This window comes from Tamandua tetradactyla, chromosome 17 (assembly GCF_023851605.1).
Source record: "Tamandua tetradactyla isolate mTamTet1 chromosome 17, mTamTet1.pri, whole genome shotgun sequence".
NCBI classification, from domain to species: Eukaryota; Metazoa; Chordata; class Mammalia; order Pilosa; family Myrmecophagidae; genus Tamandua; species Tamandua tetradactyla.
In genome coordinates this window covers 13,395,752-13,422,578 of record NC_135343.1, presented here as the reverse complement: position 1 = coordinate 13,422,578, position 26,827 = coordinate 13,395,752, and the positions used below count along the sequence as shown (strand labels likewise).

The 26,827-nt window shown below is 49.4% G+C and overlaps 1 long non-coding RNA gene across 2 annotated transcripts in view; it reads left to right on the top strand.

Moving 5' to 3' along the window:
- Nucleotides 1–26,827, top strand: part of LOC143660736 (uncharacterized) — a 60,682-nt gene that overhangs the window by 12,364 nt on the left and 21,491 nt on the right. Inside the window, exons 4-7 of one of the 2 annotated variants that reach the window (XR_013164219.1) lie at nt 1,777–1,914; nt 8,414–8,542; nt 17,162–17,276; nt 20,074–20,147. This is a non-coding gene — a long non-coding RNA (uncharacterized LOC143660736). The remainder of the gene's footprint in view (nt 1–1,776; nt 1,915–8,413; nt 8,543–17,161; nt 17,277–20,073; nt 20,148–26,827) is intronic. The other variant, XR_013164218.1, reaches the window with a different exon arrangement.

The window sequence follows — 26,827 nt, the reverse complement described above, 5'->3', positions numbered from 1 at the left end:
AGAATTGAACCCAGATGGATCATGGCTATCTGGCATTGAAAACTGAAGGGATTTTCCTGGAGACCTCATCTAAGCACCCCGCTGATTTTTCACTTCTCTAACATGATGTTCTTAACCCTTTGGGGGCCGGAGACCCTTTGAACATGGGATAAAAGTGTGGAGCCTCCTCCTAGAAAATGTACATTACGCACAAGTATGTTTTAAAGGCAATTTCGGGGGCCCTCAGGCCTCTTGAAGCTCAAGAACCCTGATTTAGGCAGTCACTTTCTGCAGTGGCTGTTTTTTCTTCTTATAACCCCAGGGCGCAGGGCAACCCTCAGGGTCCCCATATCAGCCCAGTGGGGAATGGAATCACACAGGACAGGTTAATCAATGGAGGCTCACTGCATGCTCCTTCCATAATTACATTCCTGCCTTTTCATCCTAACAGCCAGCACTTAGGGTAATTGCATTCCAATAAGGCTCCCAGTTCTGGGCCTCTGGGGCCTGCCCTGGAACCTGTTTACATGCCATCTGCTGTCAGAGGGGTTTGGAGACCAAGACAAGCCTTTTAAAATTCTCTGTTGTCTTTGCTGTAAGAAAGACAAAGGACACAGTAACAGATCTTGTTCAAAATCCCATTTCTTGACCCATTCCACATCAGCCCTGGAGCCACTGGTCCCAGGCTGTCTTTCTGAGGTCAAAACGCCAGCGTCTGTCCCTTAGGGTGGGTGACTGTTGCAACACCTGGCTTTGGAGCAGGGCGGTCACCTCTGGGCCTGGCTGGGCAGAATCAGCCCAGGGCCAGGGAATCAAAGGTTTGGACGCTCCCTCAGGAGGCTGAGTGTTGTGTTGCCCCAAACACCCCAAGTGTTACTTATTTATTCACAAGATTTACAATCCCTCTAAAGGGCTCCTACTCCTTGCAAAGAAAACCCTTGAGCCAAGGAAGAAGGGAATCCCCAAGAAATGAGGATATCTTCTCTAAAGAAGTCCGCACAATTAGAAAAAGGGCAGGGTTGATGGGGGGTTGGGTTGCATTGGTTTCCCACACAGACCTGGCTCATCTGCTCACCTCCACCAAGAGTTATAAAGTGGGGAGGACTGGGGTTTCTTATATGACTCGCTGTTCACGGATGCTCCCCTCCAACCCCCAGGTCTGCACGCTTCCTTCCCACGGGGAGCAGTTTCCTCTGGGACTCTTGGTCTTGTGGGGGGGAGCAGCGCCCACCGCCCAGCTCCCCGGTGCCCCTCCCTCAGCGCTGAGGGCAGACTCTCTCCCCTCTGCGGAGTCCCCTCTGCTCGTGCTCAGAGGAAATGGATTGTTTCAGGATGGAAATGTGCTTGGTGCAGTAGGGGAGGAGAGTTGGAGTTTGGCCTCTGATGAATATTAGTCCCTCCCTCCAACCTGACAATGTCGTGGCTGATTGGCAGCTTAGCAGACAGAGCTCCAAATTCTCAGTAAGGCAGGTCTGGGTTGGAACCCCAGCTCTGCCAGCTTACAAACTGTATGACACTGCGCAGTCAATTTATCTCCCCATGCTTCAGTTTTCTCCTGTGGGGAGAAAAATAGGGAATGACATTTATTTTACAAGTTTCAAAGTAAAGAGAAAATATATGCCATAGTACCTGGCGTGTGATGCATGAAGCTTTCCTTTGCTCTTTCCCTCCATGTAGGCACAGACCTCTAAAGCATGTGGCAGGAGTCCGAGGGTACCACTGGGCTGTGTTGTCTCAGCGCTCTTGGGCCCTCCCCACTCCGTTTTTCCTTCATCCTCTCTCTCCCTCTTCCCACAGTGGATGGATAGCCTTGACTCCAAACCACCCCTTCTGGCTTTTCTGAGAGGGCTCAGTTCTCACCAACAGGCTTCGCTCCCCTCCCGGAATTTACAGCAGCGGCCAAGGCAGCCTCACAGATGTTTGGCCCAGGGAGAGGTCAGTTTGTCCATCCCTGCCTCTTCTGGCTTATCACCAGTGTCCCAGGTCCAAGTCTGCTAGGGCTGCTAAAAACTTTCTGTGGATGGTGGAACTGCAGACTTTGCAAGGGGGTCAGACCCCTGGGGGCAGGGCTGGGCCACGCACGTGCCTTCCAGCCCGCAGCCACCTCGCCCGCGCATTTACCACCCAGCACCCGACTGGCAGGGTCCGAGCTTTGGGGAACTTAACCCCCTGAAACAATCATTAGACTCTCACAGGACCCCAGACCCACCATTTTTTCCTTTTTTTGATGTGTTTTATATGTTCCCAGGTTAAGTGTTTTAAATGTAACCTTGAAGTACCCAAGTCGGCGCGGACGCGTTGGGTGAGGGGAGTGGGGGAGATGGGGGGAGTTTGGGTGAGGGCTGTTAGGCGCAAAGCTGCTTCGCATGATAATGGCAGTTTATCTGAATTCCATTCTACTGAAGGAAGCTTCTTCTACCCTTAATCACTGTGGCTTTTTCTTAGTGTCCCCCCACCCCCCACCCCACCTGGGTAGGCAGGAGAGTTTCTCTCCCTGCTGCAGCCCTGCTGGTCGTGGCTGAGGCAGAAACCCAGTTCTCCTGTCCTTGTACGAGGCCTGTCCACCTACCAGGCAATACCTAGCAGGTGAGGGGCCTGTAGGATGGCTCAGCAAGACCAGGTCTGGCTTGGGGGTGACCCCTGAAGGTCCCAGCATGGGGCTCCACAGAAAGCCAGGGCTGCAAGAGTGGCTCTGGTCTTAAGCTTCTGAGGCTGGGTCTGAGGTCTCCGCTCCTAGAAACCACAAACACCAAACAGGATCAACATTCCCCTGGGAAGCTCCTGCTGCCAAGGGCCCAGCATGGTCACTAAGTGTGCTTGGGGGTGTCAGGACCAGCAGGAGATGCCCTGGCTGACCTCTCTTGTTGGAGCCTGAGGCTGGCGGGTGTGTGTGTGTGTGTGTGTGTGTGTGGCCGTCTTAGCATTTGAGGGTCAGGAGGTAGCATTTTTCAGGTGGAAGGACAGCATTCAGTGACCCATCAGGACAAAGGGAGGTGTAGACAGAAAAAGAGCCCTGGGGGAGGATGAGGGGTTGGGATAGAGAGCCGGGGAGGTTAGGAAAGGAAGTCACAGGGAGATGGGCTGCAGCATTTGGAGATTCCAGCAGCAGGGGTAGGGCAGGAAAGGGTTAAAGGGTTTGGGAGCTCCTGTTTCCAATCACTTGTCAGCCAGCTTCGCTCTCATCCTTATCAGCAAGGGTAGGGCAAGGGCTGGGGGAGGCTCGCGGAGCTTTCATTTCCAGACTCTTCCCGGGCTGCAGGCTCTGGGCGGCAGCGGCGTCCTCTTTACCTTCTAAGGGCTCCCAGGCTCAGTATGGGGGGGAGGGCCCCGGGTAGGGGCTGGGAACCCAAACAAATTTAATGGAGCAGAGTCTGAGTTGCTAAATACAGCTCTGGGGTGGCAGTGGGGCTGCAGAATCTCAACCGTAAACTTTCAGAGTCAGGCTGTCCTTCCTCCCTTATCCCTCTTTTAACGTTAATGCCAGATCAGTGCAGCCTGTGTCTTCCCGCCCGTTTAATGCCCCTGGCGAAAACCTTCTCTCCCCTTTTACAGTTACTGCTGAGTCAGTCCTCTCCATTGTACATTTGTGCAGTTACATTTCAGGCGAAATTCATTCATTCTGCCATCCTATGTATTCACTCACCTCCCCTGTTTGAGTCAGCAGGAAATCTGATAAACCTGCTTTCTGTGTCTTCATTCTGGTTGTCGCTCTTTAAAAAATGTGGCTGGGAGAGGCAGAGGGCATAGCCACTTGTCATGTGAATACAGATTGTCCTCTAGAGCGCGACATCAATCCATGGCTAGTAATCTTCGGGTGTGGCTATAAATCAATTACTAATCCCCATATTGTGCATCCCCAATTTATAATCCGCCCAAGTATCCAGAAGGCTCCCGTGAGAAAAGATGAGCACCCTTCTGAAACCGAATACTTTGGGTTCCCTGAATCTCTTTGATTCGCCAGTCTTATGACTACTAAAGAGGGAAGGTTCATGTAATAGTTCGCAGTGGATAAAAGCTATGTTATGAATGCAAATGTAAATATCATACCTACAATTTCATAAGGAGCAAGAGTTGCCTGCCAGGAAGAATAGTGGGGGGTGTGAGTCAGATCCTCCAGGGAGCAGGGTCCGTAAAAAAGTGAACTGACTGAGAGAAGAAATGGGAGACCTAAAAGGGATTTGTTACTGAAGAGCAGGGCGTGGGGCAGCAGTTTGTGGAAGAGACGCTGGTTCCAACGGATCTGAGGGTCTTGTGACTGCGAGAGTGAGTCTTGGGCTAGAAACAAGATTTCCCCCTGGAGAACCAGCCCCAAGGTCTTGCATCTTCCAATTCTAGAAACCCCAGGCAGTTTTGGGGCACCCCAGCCTGCATGCTGCCTCAACATTTCTGCTAAAGTTGTTCCCCCTGAAATCCTACTTCCTGCCCACCCGGTGGATATCGGCTCATCCTTCTTTGTGAGCGCCAAGTCTTACATCCTCTAACATGTCTTTCCTGTCTGCCATCCTCACCCCAGTTCCAGTCTTGCCAGGCAGAATTTATTAGTTCTCTTACTTTGACCTTAGGTTCCCTGGATAGACTTCTATATTTGCATTGAGAACATTTCATTACATAGAGGTTAAGGACACAGGCTTTAAAGTCTGGTAGACTTAGATTTCAGCTCAGTGTAAACTCTCTAAACCCCATTCTCCTCATCTGTAAAATTGGAATGATAATACATACCCAGTAGGACCGGCAGAGGGATTCAATAGGTAATGAGCTCAAAGCACCGTAGTCACCTTTTGCTGGACAACAAATCATACCAAAACGTAATGGCTTAAAACAATAACATCTCACAGTTTATGTGGGTCATAGGGGTGGCTAAGTTGGGTGGTTCTAGGTTGAGGTTCCTCATGAAGTTGCAGGCAAGATGTCAGCTGGGGCTGCAGCCATCTGATGGCTTGTCCGAGGCCAAAGGCTCTGTTTCTAATATGGCTCAGTCACATGGCTCTTGGCAGAAGGTCTCAGTTTCTCTTCATGTGGTCTGCTCCAAAGGCTGCTTGATGAGTGTCTTCAAGAAATGGCAGCTGGATTCTCCTAGAGTGATCCAAGAGACAGCAAGGTAGAAGAAGCTGCAATGCCATTTATGACCTAGCCTGGGAAGTCCCACACCCTTATTTTCACAAGTCCTAGTAGTTACTCATGTCACCCCTAATCAATGCAGTGGGAACATTACATGAACCCCAGGAGATGACAATCCCAGGGTGGGGGTCATCATGGAGGCTGGCTACCACAAGTACTTAGCACAATGCTTGCCAAAAGCATATCATGGGTGGGCCACGCTGGCTCAGTGGCAGAGTTCTTACCTGCCATGCCAGAGACCTGGGTTGGATTCCCGGTGCCTGTCCATGCCAAAAAATATAAAGCTTATCATAAGGACTCAATAAACAGTAGCTGCTGTTAATTCACAGCTAATTAATCTGTATTGTCTACTAGAAAATAACCCCCTGAGGGCAAAGGCCATGTCCTCAGGGACTGTTTGTATCTGAAATGCCCAGGGTAATGTCAAGCATATTGGTAGGTCCCTCCTAAACGCTGGTGGAGGAGAATGAATGAATGTCGAGGTGGCTGGGAGAGGGTTAGCCTGGTGGAAGGCTCAGAGTGAATGGGGAGGGAATTCACACTCAGCTCTTAAGTAGGATTCTGTGACTCAGTTGTATATCCTGAATTACCAACCTGCCCAGAGTCAAGACACGGAGGTCCCTTAACTCTGATGCTTGAGTACCTAAGATATTTGAGTGCTAAAACAGCAGGCAAGGGCAGGCAAAGTTCTTATGATTGTCTTTGGAAAAGGCGGGCCCGGAGCAAGAATTTGGTGTGACGCAATGGTCTCAATTCCACGATTTAAAGAACAATCCTACCGCTGTTTACTCCTCTGGGCCAAGGTAGACATGGGACCCTCTTGATATTTTTGTCATACTCAAATTCTTATCTTGATGACTCCTTTGTCCTTCTACCAGGCAGAACAATCTTCCTTTCCAGTAGAGTCTGATGCACACTTCTTAGAGTTAATTAAAAGGTGCACAGAGCATTTCACGCCAGAGGTCTGAGTTCTCCATCACCCATGCCTGCTGACCACTCCAGCCCACCCAGCAGGAGGGGTTCTGAGTCTGTGAGGTAATCCATACTCTGGGAACTACTGTGTTTTCAGATGTCTAGTTCCAATTGTTAAGACTTGTTCCCATCAGACAAAGCCCCCTGTTTGTGCTGGTGCTGCTCTTCCACTTTGCAACAAGAAGCCACTCCCGTGGGGCTGCACCTTCAGCAGACTCAGGGACAAAGACCTAATGGGAAGGCAGTTCCACCAGAGATTTCCTAGTAGATTACATTGCCACTTGCCTGAGGTTCCGTCTCCCCCCAGGTCCTTGAAATCCCAAACAAGTAGCTTTAATTGGCTCTTTCTCCCCTTGTTATATTCTAGGGGGTGAGTAAGGCAAGAAGAAGGCTAAGTTTTTTCTGTTTGGGTGGTAAGAGCTTTGTTGCATTGAACAATATTTTGCTTGTGGATAATAAAAAGGAGATTGAACCATGAAAATTATGGGTGGGATGAAATCATGGGAGATGGACAATATTTGAAATGCATCGAAGTCAAATTAGGTCACCATATAAGACCATGAAAAGAAAATAAAACTGTTTACTGATCAAAATAAAAATACCGTAAATTGATCTGAAGAAAGCAATACCGTAATTTAGGAACCACTGTAATCCAAGGCAAATGGACTCTGGAACCCCCATTTCGAACAAGCTTCTTTATGGTATTTATTTCACTTCCCTGGTATTTAATCAGAAAGAAATTTTTTTTTTTTTTATAGAGTCAGCATTGAGAAATAGGGCCAGTGGGAGAGTTGGGGGAATTGTGCACATGAGGAATTCTTTTGGTGGAGGATCAAGGTGAGGGAGCTGGGCGAATGGGACTCCACTGGTTTCCAAATTCCCCTTCTGTATAGCTGTGGAAGGAATGTGTTATCCCAGCCAACATGTTCCCATTGAGATAAAGACACTGAACAAGAGTCCTAAAAAACTGTTTTTGAGGGCGGGCCGCGGTGGCTCAGCGGGCAAAGTGCTTGCCTGCTATGCCGGAGGACCTCGGTTCGATTCCCGGCCCCAGCCCATGTAACGAAAACGGAGAAACAAAATACAATAAAAAACAAGAAAATGTTTAAAAGATGTTTCCCTTTCTTCCTCTCTTCCTTCCTTCTATCCTTCCTTCCTTCTCTCTGTCTTTCCTTTAGAAAAAAAAAAAAAAAAAAAAAAAAAAACTGTTTTTGAGGGGTCAAAAAAATGTTAATGAAACAGTTTATTTAGGTGTTAAAAATTAAAGGAATATTTATGGTCAGTGGAAATACTTAAGAAGATGCAGAAAGAAAATGTTGAGCTTCCAGATGGGGGTCAGAGTGGGGCAGAAAGAAGTCAATTCCTGCAAAGGTTAGGCTAAGCCTACTTAAAATTAGGCCTACGAGTCACCCCCAAGAGAATATCTTTTGTTGCTCAGATGTGGCCTCTCTCTCTCAGCCAACACAACAAGCAAACTCACTACCCTCCCCCGTCTATGTGGGACATGACTCCCAGGGGTGTGGACCTTCCTGGCAACGTGGGACACAAATCCTAGAATGAGCTGAGACTCAGCACCAAGGGATTGAGAAAACCTTCTCTACCAAAAGGGGGAAGAGTGAAATGAGACAAAATGTCAATGGCTGAGAGATTCCAAACAAAGCCGAGAGGTTATCCTGGAGGTTATTCTTATGCATTAAGTAGATATCACCTTGTTATTCAAGATGTAATAGAGAGGCTGGAGGGAACTGCCTGAAAATGTAGCGCTGTGTTCCAGTAGCCATGTTTCTTTAGGATGATTGAATAATGATAGAGCTTTCACAATGTGACTGTGTGATTGTGAAAACCTTGTGTCTGATGCTCCTTTTATCTACTTCATCAACAGATGAGTAGAACATATGGAATAAAAGTAAATGATAGGGGGAACAAATGTTAAAATAAGTTTAGTTTGAAATGCTAGTGATCAATGAAAGGGAGGGGTAGGGGGAATGGTATGTACAATTTTTTTTCTGTTTTCATTTTATTTCTTTTTCTGAATAGATGCAAATGTTCTGAGAAATGATTATGATGATGAATATGCAACTATGTGATGATATTATGAATTACTGATTATATATGTAGAACGGAATGATCATAAGTTAAGAATGTTTGTGTTTATTTGTTGTTAGATTTTTTAAAAAATTAAAAATTTTAATAAAAATATTTACTGATCACTACATATTAAATATTTTACAAGAATTATAATCTGCTATGAGAGCAGAGACTATGTTTTTGGTCACATTTGTTTCTCCATTTTAAAAATCCTTACAACTACATGAGTAGCACAATTGTTAATCCCATTTTACAGATGAGGAGCTGGAGGTCCAAAGACGTTGAGCACTTGCTTGGTGTTCAGAAGAGGCAGAGCACAGATTTGAACCCCGGAAATGCCATGACTGAATGCCACCCTGTTGAAAAGTACATGAGAAACCAAAAGGTAAGCAGAAAGTGACAAGCACTCCATGGGTGGTGATTCAAACAAACTGCAGTTGGAGTTCTAACCTTTGGCCAAAGAAAGGTAGGGTAGGCACAGCAGGATCCTTAGAAGGGATGGCATTTGAGTTCGGTCTTAAAAATGTGGATGGAAAAAAAAGGGGGGGGGGCGGCGGGCCCCGGTGGCTCAGTGGCAGAGTTCTCGCCTGCCATGCCAGAGACCTGGGTTTGATTCCGGGTGCCTGACCTTGCAAAAAAAAAAAAAAAAAGAGTGGGTGGAATTTTCCTAATGAGCCAGCTCTCAGAGTTGGAAAAGTAAAAGGTGCATTTGGAGAATTTTAGAGCTCCAGTTTGCTGGGGAAGCAGCAGATGAGTGGCGCGGGCGGGAGGCAGTCTGGAAAGGGCTTCTGCCACTGTCACGTGCACAGGAGCCACCCGCAGTTCTTGTGAAGCTGCGGCTTCTGATTCAGCAGGTTTGTGGTGCCAGCCCCTAGTGAGGTCAGGGCTGCTGGCCTGGGACCACACTTGGAGCAGCAGGTTCTAGAAGGCCTTGCTTTCCTGGCTTGGGGAAATACAGCTTTAGAAAGGTGGTTTGGTGGTTGTGGATGTAGGGCGTGCTGGAGGAAGTTTGGGTTTTGGTTCCTGTAGCTCCTAACTTGTAAACCCTCAGAGCTGGCATTCTGATGCTGACGGGTCCAGACAGAAAAACAGACACCACCTTAGTTATTTTAGCAGAGGTAATTCAGCCACTGGCTTCAGACCCTCACTTAGTCACAAGAGCTGCCTAGAAACTGTTGCTCTTCCTCCTCCAGAACTGGCCAGAAGCAGAATTGGTTGGCACTGTCTAGGGGGCACGGAAAGGAGGTGAAACTTTGGCTTGATTTGAGCCATTCCTGGGGGCCTGTCCAGGCACAGGCTGGGCCCTGCCACCCAGCTCACTCTGGAGCACTTGCCCACAACGGGCACATCTTCTGGGGAAATGAAAATCACTGCTGATAGCCCGAAGACGCAGCATTAGGAAATTAAATCTGCGGCTTTAAAAAATCCCACACTGCATTCTGGGGCTGGCCTGTCTCCCTACCTGAGAGCTCTCCCTCAGCCTGGGGGGCTCCTCCTGGCCTCCTCCCCTCGTCGTCCCCTCCTTCTCTGGTCCTCCCACCCTCTCTCCCCTCCACCACCCTCCTCTCCTCCCTCTTCCTTTCTCTCCCGGGGCTCTACCCTTGGGGCTTAGGCCTTCCTTCCTGTCTCCAGGCCTCCAATGCCCAGCTCCAGGGAAGCATCTGTCTGTCTCCCTTTCACTTTCCTTCGGGGAATCCTAAATGCTGAATAGGCCCTTCTGACCAGGCCTTGAAGGGGGCTTGGCTGGGGCCAGGGAGGCGCTGGGGACCTGCTGAGGCCACACAGAAGCCCATTGATGGGGCAACCCTTCCACACAGACAGCCGGGTCCCAGCCACCACGGCTCCGGGCCGGGAGAGGCGTCCCTTCAGGCGGTGGCCAACATCCCAGCCACTGTGAATGACCTCAGTGTCTCTGGCTGGTGGGGGACCTTCGCTCTGCGGCCTCCAAGTCCTTCAGGCCTATCGGCCCGACCCCTGGTGTGAATATGCTCGTCTTGAAAACAGCTTGTCGGTACATCTCCATCAGCAGTGCTGATTTCATTAATTGGAAGAATTAGTTCTTTGTAGCCAATGGAAGAATATGGAGCCAAAACACATGGAGCGTTTTTCCCCAGTGACCCAGAGACCCTTGGACGAACTCCTGGGTGCCATGAAAATGGATCGTTTTGCAGAAAGAATATCATTGGCTGTTTATTTAACATCACTCCCCATCTCCCCCCCAAAAAAGGCCTTCGAATTGCTCTCCCATCTGGCTGCCTTTCTTCCCTCACTTTTTCATGCAAAGCCAGAGCAGGCAGGAAACTTCATCAAGTCTGAAAACATCCAGCAGCAAAGTGTAAATTAGATGTGTAGGAAAGCCAGAGGAGGGGGAGAACATCCTGGGACGGGAGTTGTCGGGAGACGGTGTCTTGACCCCACTCGGTGGAGGCAGAGCCGACTCTGGACTCGCATTTACCCCTAGGAGCTGTGGGACCTCGGGTGAGCCCCTTAACCCTTCTGAGCCTCAGTTTCCTTTGCTGGTGAAGTGGGGAAGTAACACGAACTCATAAGGTCGCTGGAGGATTAAGATACGAGGACTGTAGGGCAGGCAGAAGACACTCGATTGATGGAAGCTCCTATTACTATTGCTGGGACCCAAACCTGGGCAGGATCCTGATGGCCACAGAGCCCAAGTCCTCACCCCTCCGCGACCCACCACTGCTGGCCCCATTCAGAGAGACAGATGGGCAAAAGGATGGTCCGGTGGGGGAAGACGGAAGGACAAAGAAGGGTGACCAAAGGGATCAGATGGTATGTGGAGTGCTGGACAGATGGACAATTTCATGAAGAAGGCAGATCGATGACAATGCAAAGGGGGCACTGAGAGGTGGTTGCCCTCGGGAAGGGAAAGATGGATGAAAGGACAGATGGAGAGCAATCTCAGAGTGGGGTGGGTGGAGGGGTGGGGAAGGCAGTGCTATGACTGGGGAGAACAGATGGACAGCAGGCTGCTGACAGGGCTGGGCTTCCTTTTAGCCTCTATTCCTCCTCCAGGAATATCCCTCAATTCATAGGAGCCCCAGGGGCTCTGTAGGCATTTGATTGAGAGAGAAAGAGAGAGAGGTGGGGGGGGGGTCGAGGGGGGCTTCACCTGGCTGCTTTTCGTCTCCCCCTCCCACAGCCCCTCCCTGGGTGGCCACACAGATAAGGGCTCAGCGGCGATGTGAAGCAGGGGTGGCGGTGGTGGAGCTTTTTGAAAGAAGGGGAAAGAAAAACTGGCTAAAAGTTTTATTTATTTAAAATAAAGGTTCAGTTATGCCTGACTGTAAACACGCAGGCCCACCCCTCCTCCCTGGCTCTTCTCGTGGCAGAGGGCTCGGACCACACAGCAAGCTGGGGGCGGGAGGCGGGGGTGGGGGGTGCGGGCCGCAGAAGGCCACGGGGCAGGGCGGGCCTGGGGTGCCCCGGGTGTGGGGCGGGGAGAGGTGCTGGGGCACTCAGCGACCCGCAGAGCAGCAGGCTGGCGGGCCCCGGGACACAGGCCGCAGCCCCAGCGCACCCAGCACGGGGGACGTACGGAGGGGCCCCCACCCCCACCCCCACCCCTAGACCTGGGCAGGCAGGCTCGGAGCAGGTGTCCCGGGAGCACACCCAGATGCTCGGTTTCCCCCCTGTTCCTCTCTTTGTCAGAGACAGCACGCGGGCTCCCGGAGGAGGTGGGCTGAACCCCAGCTGTGAGTCACATTTTCTATTTGAGCAAAAAATCCTTACCTGCTTTTTGGCCTGTGTTTTCCCCATTCCACCTGACTCTCTTTTCGTCGTCTTCTTCTTTTTCTGGGACTTGAGCTGCTTGGGTGGCCTGTGATGAGATCCTGTGGGCTCCCTGGAGGAGGGGCACAGGGGGAGGGATAAGAAGCTGCAGGTCTGGGGAACTCGGCCTCGTGGGTCTTATGTGGTGAAGTTGCTGGGGCTGCCGTCAGTGGCCCTGCTAGCCAGGAAGGGCTGTGGTGCGAGGGGTCCGGGGGGAACAGGCAGGAAATGTTTGTGATAAGAGTCTTCCCCTCTTGGAAACTGCCCCCGGTTCCAGGCCCAGCTGGAAGGGCCCCGGGGCCAGGGCCCCAGAGCCAGCAGGCAGCAGCGGGGGTGGTTGCTGGGAGAGGCAGTTTTCCGGCCCGCAGATGGGGGTGGGGGGTGGGGGCCCTGCGATCCTCGGGGCCCCCGGGTCTTGAAGAAAGGCTCTACTTTGGGATCAAAATGACCCTGGGAACCCAGCCAGGGCTGCCTTCCTTTGGGATCAGGAATTTCCATCAGACTTCATGAGGCCAAATCAATCCCTTAAGAAAAACAAAACCAAACCAAACAAAAAGCCCTGGGCTCTGTTACTCCAAGTTGTCGAGAGGGCAGAGCAGGCGGCAACTACAGCCTGGCCCCAGGGGATTTCATGCTCTGGGCTGGTCCCCGATGGAGCCGTTCATTAATTTTAAGCAGGAAAAATGGAAAATGGGATGTTCTGTGAGGGATAGAGTCCTCGAGGAACATGTGTCCTGCAGCCATTTGCAAAGCTCAGGGCTCGGTGGCTCCCACTGTCTCCCCTTCGCTCAGGGCCCGGCAGCTCCACCATCTGTGGCTGACTTGGACAGCTCACAAAGGAGCTGGAAGTGCCGCACAGGGGCACCCCCGGGTGGGGGTCGGGGCGGGGGGAGGCTGCGGGTCTCCCGCTATTGTACTAGGACCCTTTCTTAAGGATTAGCAGCTTCCATCTTATCCCTTGGGGCTGCACTGTAAATGCCTGTGTCATGCTAATTTGTGGTTGGCAGGAGATTGATTGGGAAGAAGCCGAACAACCGTAAGAAAAGTCTGAGCGCCCTCTCCCCTGCAGCGGTTCGCGTGTGTCTTCTAGGAGGAATGTAGCGACAAGGCTGCAGAAAGGACGGTTGCGAGAGAATGAGGGTCGGATCACGGGATGGCCAGGATCCGAAAGAGGCAAATTTGGAGCGGTGGGAGTCTGCGAAGCACAAATTCAGGGACACAACCCCCTAGGACTGCTTAAAGCGTATTTCAGCTTGAACTGGAGAGGAAGCCTTAGAGAATATGGGTGGTAAAGACTTTGCTTTCTTCTGTCTCCAGGATGGCTGGGAATTCTGCAGAAGAATTTGGGGGTCAGAAAGGTGGGAGTTCTGCTCAGGGATGGATTTGGACTCTGCTATAATCGTAGTTCCAGCTAGATATCCACGACTGCACATGAAACTGATTGCAAGGTCCTCATTCTACATTGGTTCTCTAATGCTTCTTATAACCATATGAGGTGGTTATAAGAAGCTTTTACACCACTCCTGCTTTACAGAGGAGGAAGCTGAGTCTTGGAGGAATTAAATAGCTGGACAATGGTCACAGAGCTATTAAGAAACAGACCTTGAGCCTCTCTGGCACAGAATTCCATTTTCTCAAGGCACATATTGCATCTTCTGTCACTTGTGCTGAGAGATCCCTCCTTCTAGAGTAGTGCATCACCCTCTGAACAAGTGGACGGGTGCTCCGTGCTTGGATTGCAGGTCTCAGGCAAGAACTAAAAGGACACCCAAAGCCTCTAGAAGCAAAGGGGAGTGAGCACCAGTCACTTGTATATGATGTCATCTAGACTTCAGTTCAAGGATGAATAAAGCACAGGTTCTCTGCCACCCCTACACCTCGGAGAACTGCCGTGTGACCTCTGTGAGGCTGTTGGAATGCTTAAAAGGAGCCTCACAGATCTACACAATCAGAAGGCCTGCAGCTTGAGTGGGTAAAGATTAGGGTGAACGCTGAGAAATGAAGTCCCAGGAAGCTAAGAGATGGGAATCCCAGGGAGCAGAGAAGACAGTAGTCACACTAGGGCTTGCCTTGGAAATGGTCCCATCCAGCATCATAAAGTTCTTAGTGGGTTGACTGATTAGAAGTAGAAAATATGACCATAGAACTCTTGCAATGGCCCTGTAAGACAGGCCTTGAAGTTGCTCTGCCTCTCTAGGTTGGGCTTCCTGCCCACCCACACTGAGCAAGGCCCACAGGTCTCAGGCAAAGTGCACACACCTCGTCCTAGGACTGGTGGTTTTAAGCTGCAAAATGTCGGACATGTGAGCCCAACTGCTGTTCTGAGCTTCAGGGTCTAAAACCCATATTATCTACTTTGGTCTCATGACCTGTTCCTCTGGCTTTATTAATGCCAGTTTGCTTTGGCTGAACTGGATGTCTCCACAGGAATCTCTGCCTTTCCTTCAGAAGTTGCATGATGCCCTGGATTCCAGGCCAGATTGCAAAAAACATTTATTTTGTTTGCCATCATGTCTCCAGGGCCTGAGACTTGGTAGGGGCTCCATGACTATTTGTTGAATCAATGAGTTGAAGAGACTGACCTTCCTAGAAAGAGAAGATGGTTCTTGGGGCAAGAATGGCTCTATTCCCCAACGAGAACCTCTAGACAAATGTTGCTTTCTGTTCTTCACCTCTGGTAGTAGGGAGCTATCTTTCAGTGAGGTTGCCCTGGCTTTGTGGATGAATTTCCTGCATTTTTTACTCACTTATACCGATTGGATTTGTGATACAGTGTAAATTCACTTTCTTTCTGCCCTTGACCTGTTCTACATATCATATCTATTATTATTATTATTATTATCCTGTCTATTTGGCATTTCTGATTGATTAGAGTCTATTTCCCCCTCTTCCCCCTCCCCAAGACTTCCTTCATTTTGTGGTCACCTAAGTCCCCAGATGTGGGTGGTTGCGCAATTTGCATAATTTTCTTAAGTCTTAATGTCTTCTGTGAAATGCAGATAATGATAGCTACCTTAGGGAGTTGTGATGAGAGGGTTCTATTAGCTAAAGTTTATTATGTTAGTCATCTAATGCCATGTAACAAATTATCCCAAAATTTACTGGTCTAAAACAACAACATTTATTGTCTCACAGTTTCTTGGTTCAGGAATCTGAGAAGAGTTTAGCTGGATCTTTTGACTCAGGGTCTCTCAATAGTCTTACACTCAAGGTATTGGCCAGAGTTGTGGTTCTCTCAAGCTTAACCTGGGAAGGATCCACTTCAAGTCCACTCATGTAATTGTTAGCCAGATTCAGTTCTCTGAGGTTGTTGCACCTCACTTCCTCTGAGGGTATCAGTTCTTTTCTGGCTGTTGACTGGAGGTTCCTCAACACTTGGGCCTCCACAGGGCAGCTCACAATGTGGCAGCTTCATCAGAGCAAGCAAGCAAGAAGACAGAAACAGAGTGAGCAAGATGGGAGTTATTTTTTTGAAACCTAATCTTGTAATTAACATCCCATCAATTTTGCCAACTTCAATTTGTTAGAAGACAGTAGGTGGGTCTAGGCAATACTCAGAAGAAAGGATAACACAGGGTATAAATACCAGGAGGTAAGATCATCGAGGTCCATTTCAGAAACAACCTACCACGTTTATAAAGATCCCAGCAAAATGCCTGGTAGATACTAAGTGCTCAAGAGTAGATATCATTGTTACCTGGGCTGGTGACATGGTCTACGATGTGTTTCTCTCCAGTGGCCTGGGTCTCTGCTGTCACATTTGCACTCCTGTTGGTATTGCTGGGTTTTCTCCAAAGACTTTCCCTTCTGGCATCAGGAGGTTTGTGACTGCTCTCCGGGTGCAGGCTGGCAGGCAGATGATCGATGCTAACTTATACTCCCACTGTCTTCCCAACAGCTTCTCTATGATTGTGTGTGGTCTTGCATTGTGATCAGTGTACAGATATTTTAATTTCCTGCTCACCTGCTCGCTAGAGGATTAGATTTCTTTTTGCCTTTATTTTTATGTCCAGCCGCCTATGGACAGGTATTTTCTGTCTGACCATCTGGTAGCCATTCACCTTTATGGTAACTTGAGAAACAAATTAATTTCACTTGTTTCTTTAGCAATATCTGCCTCCTTTGACAGCAAGTTACCCTTATCACCTCTTAAAGTTCTTACTACACTGGTCTTTCTGATACCTTGGGGACTTTTTAGATTCCCTAGCTTTTTTTTTGCAACCACGTCTCCTTCTTTGGTTTAGCTTCTTAAGTCTTTTCTTCTGCACCAAGGTTTTAGACATCCTATACATACTTCTAAGACTGCTGTATCTCTCTCCTCCCACTGTCCCACTGAGAGTGATGGATTCAGCCTGACAAGACCAAGGCCTAAAGTAATCAGAAAACAATCAAATGAAAGAAAAAATTTGACCCCTACCTTGATCCTGTCCTTTGGCAGACTCCTAGGCCTTTGGCTAGGTCTGGTGGGTAATTTGGGGAGGGAGAGAATGGAAGACAGGGGAAATTCCTGGGCAAAAATGAGGTGGGTGGAGCCTCTTCACTCTGCTCTGGTTTTTCATCCTGAGATTCTCAAGGCCCCCAGTGCTCCTAGAAAAAAGGTGGAGACACCAGGGATTGGTATTCCATTAACAAACAGATGGGAACTCAAGGGCCTCTGTAAGGAGTTTCAGCTTAGCCCACCATACTCTGTTGCATTTTTGTTGGAAGAAGTGTCGGAAAAGGCAGTGGTTAGGCATCAGCCTATCTGCCCAGAGACTACAAACACATGATGAATGTCACGATGTACCTTTGTTGCAAATGGTGCTGGACATAGGGGATGATTAATTCCCAGGTCAGAATGAGGGCAAAGACTGTCCTTTGGGATAATACAGTTCCTCCCAACACCCTCTCCATACTAGCCTCTTTTCGGTTAATGGGTATGATAAGCTTTCTAGGTCTGGTTGCTCTAGCACAGTGGTCAAGAGTGGACACTCTGGTCATACAGGCCTTGGTTTGAATCCCGGTTCCTTTACATTCTAGCTAAGTGACTCTACCTGGCCTCTCAAAGCCTCAGGTTCCTTATCTGTAAAATGGGCATAATGATGGTTTCCATTCCCATAGCATTGTTCTTAGGATTATGTGAAAGAATAAAAGTTGCAGTACATTTAGCACAGAGGGCCTGGGATATAGTAAGCACTCAAAATCTATTTTTTTGTTTTATTCTCTCTGCCTCCAGGACCTTCTAGCAGCTGAAGCCTCGGTTTGTGAAGCTAACCAATTCTGCTGTGTCTCTTAGCTGATGCAGATGGCCCCTTTCCTCCCTATTCCCTTGAATGTTGTGTTGGGCTAAGGTCAGTAATTGCATCTGATGACCCCTTACATCAGTCTCCTTTCTGGACATTTTGTCCCTGGGATCTTGGCTTTCGTCCCTGCACTTCTGTTCCATGCTTCCCAGGGCATGGAGGAGTCTCCAAGTTCTGTCTTCTTATCTTTGTGGAGTGTCCTCTCAGGACTGAGGGACAGTCCAGCTGGGAGGTCTCACTCTTTATCATTGATGACCTCATCATGAACTTACTGAGGCAGTGGAAAGAAATGTAAAGCATTCAGACAAGTTGTTATTTGTCATCCCTCTCAGCCACCCCCCCCCCCAAAGTTAATGGAATTTAACTCACGCTCTAAAACACAGAATTCAGTCAAAACCCTTTTTGTCTATAGACATAGAGTGAAAGTTTAATTTGGCTCTGGAGCTGGGCTGAAGGAACCACTCAGGAGGCCAGCTGCCATGTCTGTGGTGGGTCAGATCTCAGTGTGAGAGGAGTGAGACTCTGGAGACAGGGGAGGACACTTGTGGTCTGAGGTGCCTCCTTGATCTTCAGCCTTTCCAGGCCAGTGGCTTCCTCCATTCCTCCAGGACCCCTGGCAGAGCGGCGCCCCAACAACAGCTAGTCTTCCTTCTCATTTGGAAAGTGGTGTGCCGGTTTCCGCAGTAACAGGATCCCCCACCCAGTGGTCTCTGAGCCCCATCTCAGATGCCTTTTGGCAAGGACATCAAGGCCAGGGGTGTGCAGTCTTTCCGGAGAGGGTGAATCATCTGCATACTTTCTCCAAAGGGAATTAGGCTTTCTAAACTCAAATCTCTCATGCGGTGTAAACAGTGGAGCTGAAGGCTAGTGTGTTAGGTATTGTGGGGTGGCGGGAGGTGGGGGGCAGGTGTTGGCTATGCTCGGAGGGGAGGGATGCTGAGTCAGTTGATAGAGGCAGACTCTGAGGAGTGTTGGGAATTAGTGGTGTGGCACGGAACACAAAATGACCTTGTACCTAATCATTGGGAGATAAAAAGGGCTGGCACCAGCAGAGACCCTGACTGGGTTAGGCAGAGTGATGGTGGCTGTGAGCTTCTTCTCAGAGACCTGACGAGCTTGTGGATGTCACAATATTCTCCCCAGGAGGGTGAAACTAAACCTGTACCCTAACATGGCGAGAAGATCATTTTGCTGTCTCAGTTACTAGTGTCCTATCATCAGGGATGGATAAAGCGTGTTTCTCAGAACGGGGTTGGCTAGCTTTGGAAGAGGCTTAGTTGTTGTAGGCGCTGAAAGTTGACCTTAGCAAGCTGACCATTGTCATGGGTCCTGCTTCTACCTCAGTTATTTCCCTGTTACTTTTTAAAATGTATTTATTACCAAAAAAAAAAGAAAACCCTAGAACAAAACAAAAACTAGAGGGAAAAGGTTGAGCAGATCTCTGCAGTTACTAAGCATTTAGATTAGAAGACCCTGCTAACACCCTTGTGATTTAACCTGGTGGTTTGGGTTTGACTTTAGCCTGAAAGTGTTAGCCTGGAAACTTGGAATCAAGAATCAAGTCAGAGAACTTTTGTGACAACAAGAATTGCTGAGTGGGTGGATGGGATTCTTGATTTCCATGATTGTGGAGGTTTGCACAGGAGAGGATCATTGGTGTAGACTTGAAAATTGGTGCCCGTGAGTGGGGAACCCATGAGGGAGCACTCCAGGGGTCATGGAAGCCCTATGGGTCCATTGGAGGAAGAATTTCCTTCTTCTGGTAGCTGGAGGCAGCCTTCTCTGTGAAGTGTGGGGCCATAAGCCCTTTGATCTTGGCTTTGGTTTACTTAGTTGCCTCTTTACCAGTGCTGTTCCTGACTGCAGGTGATGTCAGACTTTGTAAAGAGGGGGCTGAGAATCAACCGAGGTCCTTGTCATCCCTGGCCTGTGTGCTGGACCTTCTTAGTACCATGAAGCCTGTACCCTATTGTAGCTCATTGTCCTGGAAGTGGGAGATAAGGTTTTGTGTTCATTCCTGGTAAAAGTCCAGGGAAGACTTTCTTCCAAATCTCAAAAAAGAAGCCACAATGGGAAACCCGGGAGTGTCGATGGGCACAGGGGATGGAGATGACCAAAGGGTATTTGTCACTGCCTTGGAAAATTGTCCTATACATCGGCAAGTCACAGGAAATTAGCAGAGTAGAAACAGCTGGATTCTTTTCGTCACCTTAACCCACATATTGTCTTGTGATAACACACTCCACTTTGGGAGAGTGTAGATATGTGGGAGTGCGCTAGTGGGAGGCAGTACAGCAGGACTTTAGATGGCTGTGTCACTCTGGGGGAGCTGCTTTGGCTCTCTGGGTTTCTCCAGCTTTCTCCTCTGTTGGTGGGGGTGGTGGGAAGGGGGTGGACAGGGATTAGGTGGTCTCTATTCCATGACTCACTGGCCACCGCATGACCACATCTCTCACACACACGGAGCCAGAGATGTTGATTGCTCTCAGGAGCAGCGTGCTCTCCCCTCCCCCGCCTCCCCAGCGGGTTATCATGCTGACTCAACTAACGCAAAGCTCTGTCTGGACGCAGTCCAAACGCCAGATGTGCCCACGATTAGCGTCGGTCTGGGGAATGTTTCCATGACTGAAAGGTCAGTGTCGGCTGGAAGTGCCCAGAGTGGGAGTCTGCCCTCCGCCCCGTGTCAGCTGCCAGAGCTGAACCTTCCATTATCTCACTGGCCCCAGTTTGGGGCTCGTCCCCATCCCCCACTCTTCCCCACCTCCCAGGGAACTTAGCTGGGGCGGGGGCTGACCAAGTTCAGCAGGACGTCCTCTTTTTACTTGCCTTCCCTCTTTGCTTTCAGGCCGAAGGACAGAGTGTGATTTTCCACCTGGTAAAAACTCCAGGGGTGTGCAAAAAAGGAAGTCCTGCTGGTGTGTAAGTGAAAACACTTTGTTCCCTTTTAGATCTGCAATGTGCTCATGTCTCTTCTGATTTTCTTATGGGGCCATCGCCTCCATTATGTAAAGCGAAATGAGCGACAAGATTGCGATGGGCTGGGCTGCCATGTTCTACCCTATTTACAGGCCATTTTAAGTATCGCCTCTACACTTCAGACGAGCTTTCATGTTTAATTTCCATTCGTGTAGGGCTGTGCTAGGCTTTCCTCTAGGTAGCAATGAAAATTAAATACAATTGAGTTTGATGTGTACCTTATTGATTCCAGATCCATTTCAGTAGACTGTGACACTTCAGCGACCTGCAAATTTTACACATTACAGTCCATACTTTACACAAAGGCGACACACCCGAGATGTGCATTCACGTTTCCACCAGCAGCATCCAACTTCCGACAGATGATACAGGCCCTGACAGAAGATGAAGGCTCCTAATGAAGATGCATTACAGATGATATTTACGGTCATCCCCTAGGACACACACAAAAAATGATTCATGAATAATCTCATGGAAGTTACACCACACAGAAGGAATAATATCCTCACTTCTACCTTCTCCCATTGGTTCTCTGCAGGCCACATCTTGTTGCATAAGTCACCATCACTCTCTTTCAAAGGGATGAAGTAGTAGAGGGGAGAGGTTGTCTGTCATCCAGGATTGGGAACTACCAAATAATGAAAACTCTCAGCACCTTTGATTGATAGCATCTCATCAAAGCCCAGAGCTTCACTTCTTTGTGTATGACTGTAAGGGTGAAGGCCATTTTTCTGTGGCCTCTGGTTCCTCTGACAGAGGCAGCATTACAGAAGGCCACGTGACCAAGGGGAACCATTGGTAACAAGAGCAAGGCAAGGATGGGGCGGGTGTGGGACAGTCATCGGTCCCAGGTTGTTCAGTCAGTCATCTGTCTTCTGCAACTGAGTTGGCAGTCAGAGGCTTTTTTTTTTTTCCCCCAGCCTGAAGTGGGAGAAAGGGAATTTTTACTAGAGGGCATGGCCTTCTTGCGTCAGGGAGTGAAAGTATCTTCTGCCAGCTGGGGCAGGGAACAGAGGTGAGTCAGAAGGGCTCACGGAGAGTGGCGTTCCCCATGGCAGATCATGTTGTATAATGAAGCTTAGGTGTTGGTCTACAGCCAAGGTTCTCAACGCTGGCTGCACATTAGAATCACCTGGGGAGCTTTTAAATTCCTGATGTCCAGGTTGCACCTCAGACCAATTAAATCAGAATCTCTGGGGTGGGACCCGGGCTGCAGTAGTTTTTAAGGTTCCCCAGGTGATTCCAATATGTGCACAGGTTTGCGACCCACTCGTTAGGACCTCACCAATCAAAGTGTGGGCTGAGGACCAGTAGCACCAGCGTTGCCTGAGACTTGTTAGAAATACATCTTGGGTCCCACCCCCAGTTCTACTGAATCAGCATCTGCAGTTTAGCAAGATCCCTGGGAGACTTAAAGTATATTAAAGTATGAGGAGTGGTGGTTCTCAAACTTTGTTGCTCATTAAAATCATCTGGGGGGCTCTTAAAATTCCCAATGCCCAGGTTGTACTTCAGACCAATTAAGTCAGAATTTCAGAGGGTGGGACCAAAGGGACCAAAGCATCAGTATTTAAAAAAAAAAAAGTTTCTTAGGTGATTCTGATGTGTAGGGGTTTTTAACCCTGGCTACATATTAGAATCACCTGGGGAGCTTTAAAATACCCTGATACCTGAGCTACACTCCCAGAAATTCTGATTTAATTGGTCTGGGTTAGGCAACAAAAAGCTTCCCAAATGATTCTACTGTGCAGCCAGCGGGAGAACCTCTGCTCAGGAATTTGGTTCAGCTTCATGGAAGGGACAGTCACCTTAACAATCCTGCTACAAAGTCAATGGATCCAAGAACAACTGAAGGTAAAGAATGGCTGCAACGTGGCTAGACTTACCTGGTCTCAGGCTTTGACGTGATTTCCTTAACTGTGACAACTACTCTACATTTTTATGAATTCAAGTATATGTTTGCTCCTGTAGTTTTCTCATGAAGTTCCTTTGGAAAATTTCAGCCTCAATTCCACTGAGTCAAGAGGCAAAAGGACTGGTCTAGGACTGGGCCACAGGACCTCAGAGCAGCTGAGGGTCAGGTGGGAGGCAAGGGCGCGCAAGGGAGAAAGCTTGGGTGAGCCAGGGCTGAGATGAAGAAAAACTCTGATAGGAGAAAAGGAGCTGATTGCAGTTTTTTTTGTACCTGTTGCCCCGTGGTTCTCTCTCACCATTTCCAAATGACTGTGGAGTCAGGCAGTTCTATAGTAGGTTGGCCCGATTCAGTAAATAATAATACAGGATGTCCAGTCAAATTTGAGTATCAGATAAACGATGAGGTTCTCTTACGTAAGTATGTCCCAAATATTGCCTTGGACATACTTATACTAAAAAAATTATTTGTAATTTTTACAGGGCTTGCTCAGCATGCTGGCAGGTGCGTGTGTGTGGGGATGGCGCTGCAGCAATGGACAATGCCCTTGAACTTCAATTCTGTGGGAGCACTGGAGTCCTTGGTGGTCAGGTGGCTCCTGGGAGTTCTGCAGGGGGGCTCTCTTGACCAGTTTAGCTGCATCTCTCCAAGAAGGGAGCTGAGAGGATCCAATGGACTGGAGGCAACGGTGTTGAGCGATGGTGATGCAGACATCCGGAGGGAAAGGGAGGTTGAAAAGGAAAGCGTGGTTCATATAAGGCACAGCCATAGCCTCTCCCTGAAGCGGCTGTTCAATGTCTGAGCCCGGAGTGTCTGGCTTTTGGCAGAGGTTGGTCCACTGAAACATGTTCAGAGTCAAAAGTGCAGTTTCCTGTTCTATCAGTGCAGAACAGCTCATCGCCTGCTAGCTGCAGGGTGTGGGACTTAAGCGGAAGGGAAGAGGGAGTCAGGGTGGGAAAAAGCCAGCCAGAGACACACACACATGGCCAGAGAGATGCGCAGGGTGAGAAAGGAGAGGGAGGAGATGGACGGATCTAGAGAGGCGGAGAGGATGTGAGAGTCACAAAAAGAGAGCTGGTTAATTGCTGGGGGTGTGCAGGGTGGGCACGGAGGGCACCTGTTGCTTGTCCCGCAAGTCTGCCCCTAAGCTAGTGCCCACCTGTTTCCTGAAGTGCGATCTCTCAACCGATTAGCCTTAAGGAAAGCCCAAGAGGGCAAGTTCTGAAACCTCAGCTCAGTTTCTGATGCTTCAGAGGGCGAGTGCTCCACCTGTGAGGAGTATCTTGTGTTCAGACCCTGCAGGTATTGCGGGGAGCAGGCGTGCCTCTTGGAGGAGTTCTCACTTAGACTGTCTGGCGTTGGAAGTTCTCCACAGACCTCCAGACACCCTGGGGACACCACCATCTTCTCGGAATAACAGATCACTGAGGTTCAAATGAAGCTCACAGACTTGACTTAGTGTTGCTTCTGGGATTCAAGGCTCAGGAAATCCCCACTCTGCTCCTCTTTCTCCATCTCTGTTTTCTGTTCTTCTTGTCTCCTTCCTGACGGGCTGTGGGGTGGAGAGCAGGGCTTCCAGGACATCTTCCACAGGAACCCTAGGTGTGGCATGGGGAAGATTCTCAAGAGAAACCTCAGTATCTGGTGGCAAATTAAAATGAGAATTTTCTTTCTTTCGTTCGTTCTTTCCTTCTTTCTCTCTTTCGTTCTTTCTTTCTTTGTTTCGTTCTTTCTTTTTTGCCTCCCTGACCACTTAGGTGAGGGCAGAACAGTCAGAAACTTTACTGAAGTTGGGAGAGAAGCCAGGGTGAGGAGGGACGTGGGAGGCAGCAACCTTCAGAACAGGGTGGGACTCCATAGTTCACACTTGTGGGGACCCTAGTCTCATAAGATTGGCCCAGCTCAGATTTTGTTGAGGACTGGGCACCTGAGCGAGAGCTGGGTTTCCAACTGAATTTCACTGACAGGTAGATGGAGCTGGTCTTGGGCCTTGCTGACTAATTGGGGTTTGACTTATCAGATGTTGGCCAGGGTCTGGCCTCTAGCTCCAAGCTTACTCTCTGGGGTCAGGGTATATTTCCCTTAGAGATCGAGAGGCCTGGCAACTGGAGGACGAGCTGGCCTGGGAGGGGACTGCAAGCTTGGCTTAGATTCTAACCTACAGACAAGGCCCATTGGTCAGTAGACTTTGTGGATAGTTAGAGCATGTGTCAGATGACCCTGGGAGCCTCCTGCATTGCTATCCTGCCCAAGGCTTTCCCCTGGCACTCTCGCTACTCCTCCAGGCTAGCACACATATACCCACCGGGGAAAGGCTGGTGAGCTCCTCACTTGGCCCAAGGCTCCAAGTCTCTGCCTGGTATAGGCACCAGTGTGGAAAGAGCCAGGACCCAGGAGAGACACATGAGTTGATACACACGAGATTGTGATGTGCATTTTTTTTTTTTCCTATGGAGCTGAGAGTTTGACACCCTGGCTATTGTGTGTGTTGGGGACTGAGGAAGAAGAGCTTGGAGGCAGGGGCATGGCTGAGAGGACTGCTAAAGGAGAAAGGTTCCAGCTCCCTGCCAGCCCCTGTTCTCCGTCATCTCCTTGCCAGGAGCTCCTGGCCCCTTTCCTCTCCCCCTGGCATTTCTCACGCTCTGGGCAAAGTCTAAATTGGGTACTTGGATGGGACATTCCCTGGGAACTGCCAACATTCCAGGTCCAGGGTGGTCACAGGGCTCGCTGGCTCCATGTCTTCTCCTCTTAGTTTGGCCTTCGCCCTAATCCCCACTGGTGCATTATGCCAAGACCTCCTTGCCTGCTGCCCGCTCTTATTGGGCCCATTCCAGTCGCCGTCAGGGACTGGTGAGGTGGGCCTATGCATACGTACATGTGTGCATGCGTGCGTGTGTGCATGTGTATATGTCTGTGTCTTTACATCCTCCTTGAGCATTTGACTAAAAGTTTATGGGCCCTGACTGAGGCATAAATTCCACTATCATTTCCAACCCTGGACCTAATTGTCAGAGAAAGTGCCTGAGTATAATTTATTAAATAAGTAGAATTCTCCTAGCTTTCACGCTGTCTCTCGTTTGGGAAATCTTCTCTGGGACCCCAACCGTATGTCTCTTCTTCTTTAGGCTCCTGTGGTCCAGGAGGTTATGCCTCGTACCACCCCACTATGAACTCTTCTGCCTTGTACCATTTTTGAGTGATTAGTCCATTAGCACCTAGAATGAAAGAACCCAGGTTTTTGGGGTTGGCCAGATCTGGATCCAAATTCTTAACAAGGTTATGAGCTGATCACCTTGAACTAGTTCATTTCTCTGAGCCTCAGTTTCTTCATTCACCAAGGGAGGGGCAATGATGTCTCAGGATCTTTGTGAGGCTTGGTGGAGTGCCTGAGAAGGAAGCACCTGGCCGGAGTCCAGGCACACAGCAGGCACTGGACCTGTCCGAGCTCCTGCTCTCCGTTCTTCTCTCCTCCCAGTTGCTGGGACAGGGCTGGGCTTGTGGTTGGCACCCAGAAAAGTCCTGGTGACTGATTGATGATTATGGAGCCTGCAGTTATTGGGATGAAGTCCCTAAACAGGGAAACGCTCTAAGCAAACCGTGAATTAGGGGCCTGTTTGCAGCTCTTTTGTGCCGGCACATCATGAGGAGGGCTTTGTGTGGCAACCCCCCCCCCCCAATACCTCCCCCCAAAGGTCATTCTAAGAAAATAATAACCAGGCAGAGGCTCTGGCCCGAGGTGTGCAATTCCCACCTACTTGTGACCTTCACGCCCAGCCTCCCCCCACCACCAGGGCAGGGGCAATAAACGCGTTAGCAGGTGACAAACGCAGGCCTAATAAAGAAGACGGGCTTTAGGATGCCATTAAGCCCAAGCTAATGGGTTTTGCCCCCGGGCCTGGACTCCCTGAGGTGCAGGAGGGCTTCTGACCTGGACTGACCTCCTAGGCCGGGGCAGGTCCTGACTAGCTCCCGTTTCTTTATTTTTTGTTTCTCAGTCTATTACAAAATAAATGAAAAGACAAAAATGCCCAAACCAGACCTTTAAAAAAATTGTGTTATAGCTTACGTTTTTACATTCATCCGATTGACAAGTTTACACCTCAAATGCAATTAACTGTGTTGTTTTACTAAAATTTCAGCGACCATTAAAAATTATGGGTTGTGCACTACAGGCAGGGTGATAAGATAACGGGTATAAGTTTATAGGGGTATGATGGGCATCCTCTGTCCTGGCTCTACCCGTGCCCCCCACTTCATGGGGAGGGTCCTCATGGGGCAGCTCAGAGTCCAGGGTCTTGACTTCTGCTGGTCACTGAGGACCTCACTGTCGAGCAGGGCCCTAATGACAGAGACCTGAAGATGGCCTCACCCAACTGGGAACCAGGCCTAATCATTAGCCACAGACAGGAAACCCAGAGGCCGGCCTCCTCCACAGGCGGTGTGGCCCTCAGTGGTGGGTGCCCACGCCCTGTGTGAAGCGGGTGCTGGGCAAATACTCCCCATCACCGTCAGCATGCTTTCGTTCATTTATTTGATGGGAAGTGCCAGAAAAGCAGGAGCCATGTCTGACTTTCTCCCTCCTGCCTCCTGGTAGCATGTGATACATGCTCCATAAATAGACGCTGAAATGCAATAGACCCAGATCTCCTCTGAGAAGCATCCTGATTCCCACACAGACCCAGGCAGGCCTCTTCTGGACTCTTCCTTCCTT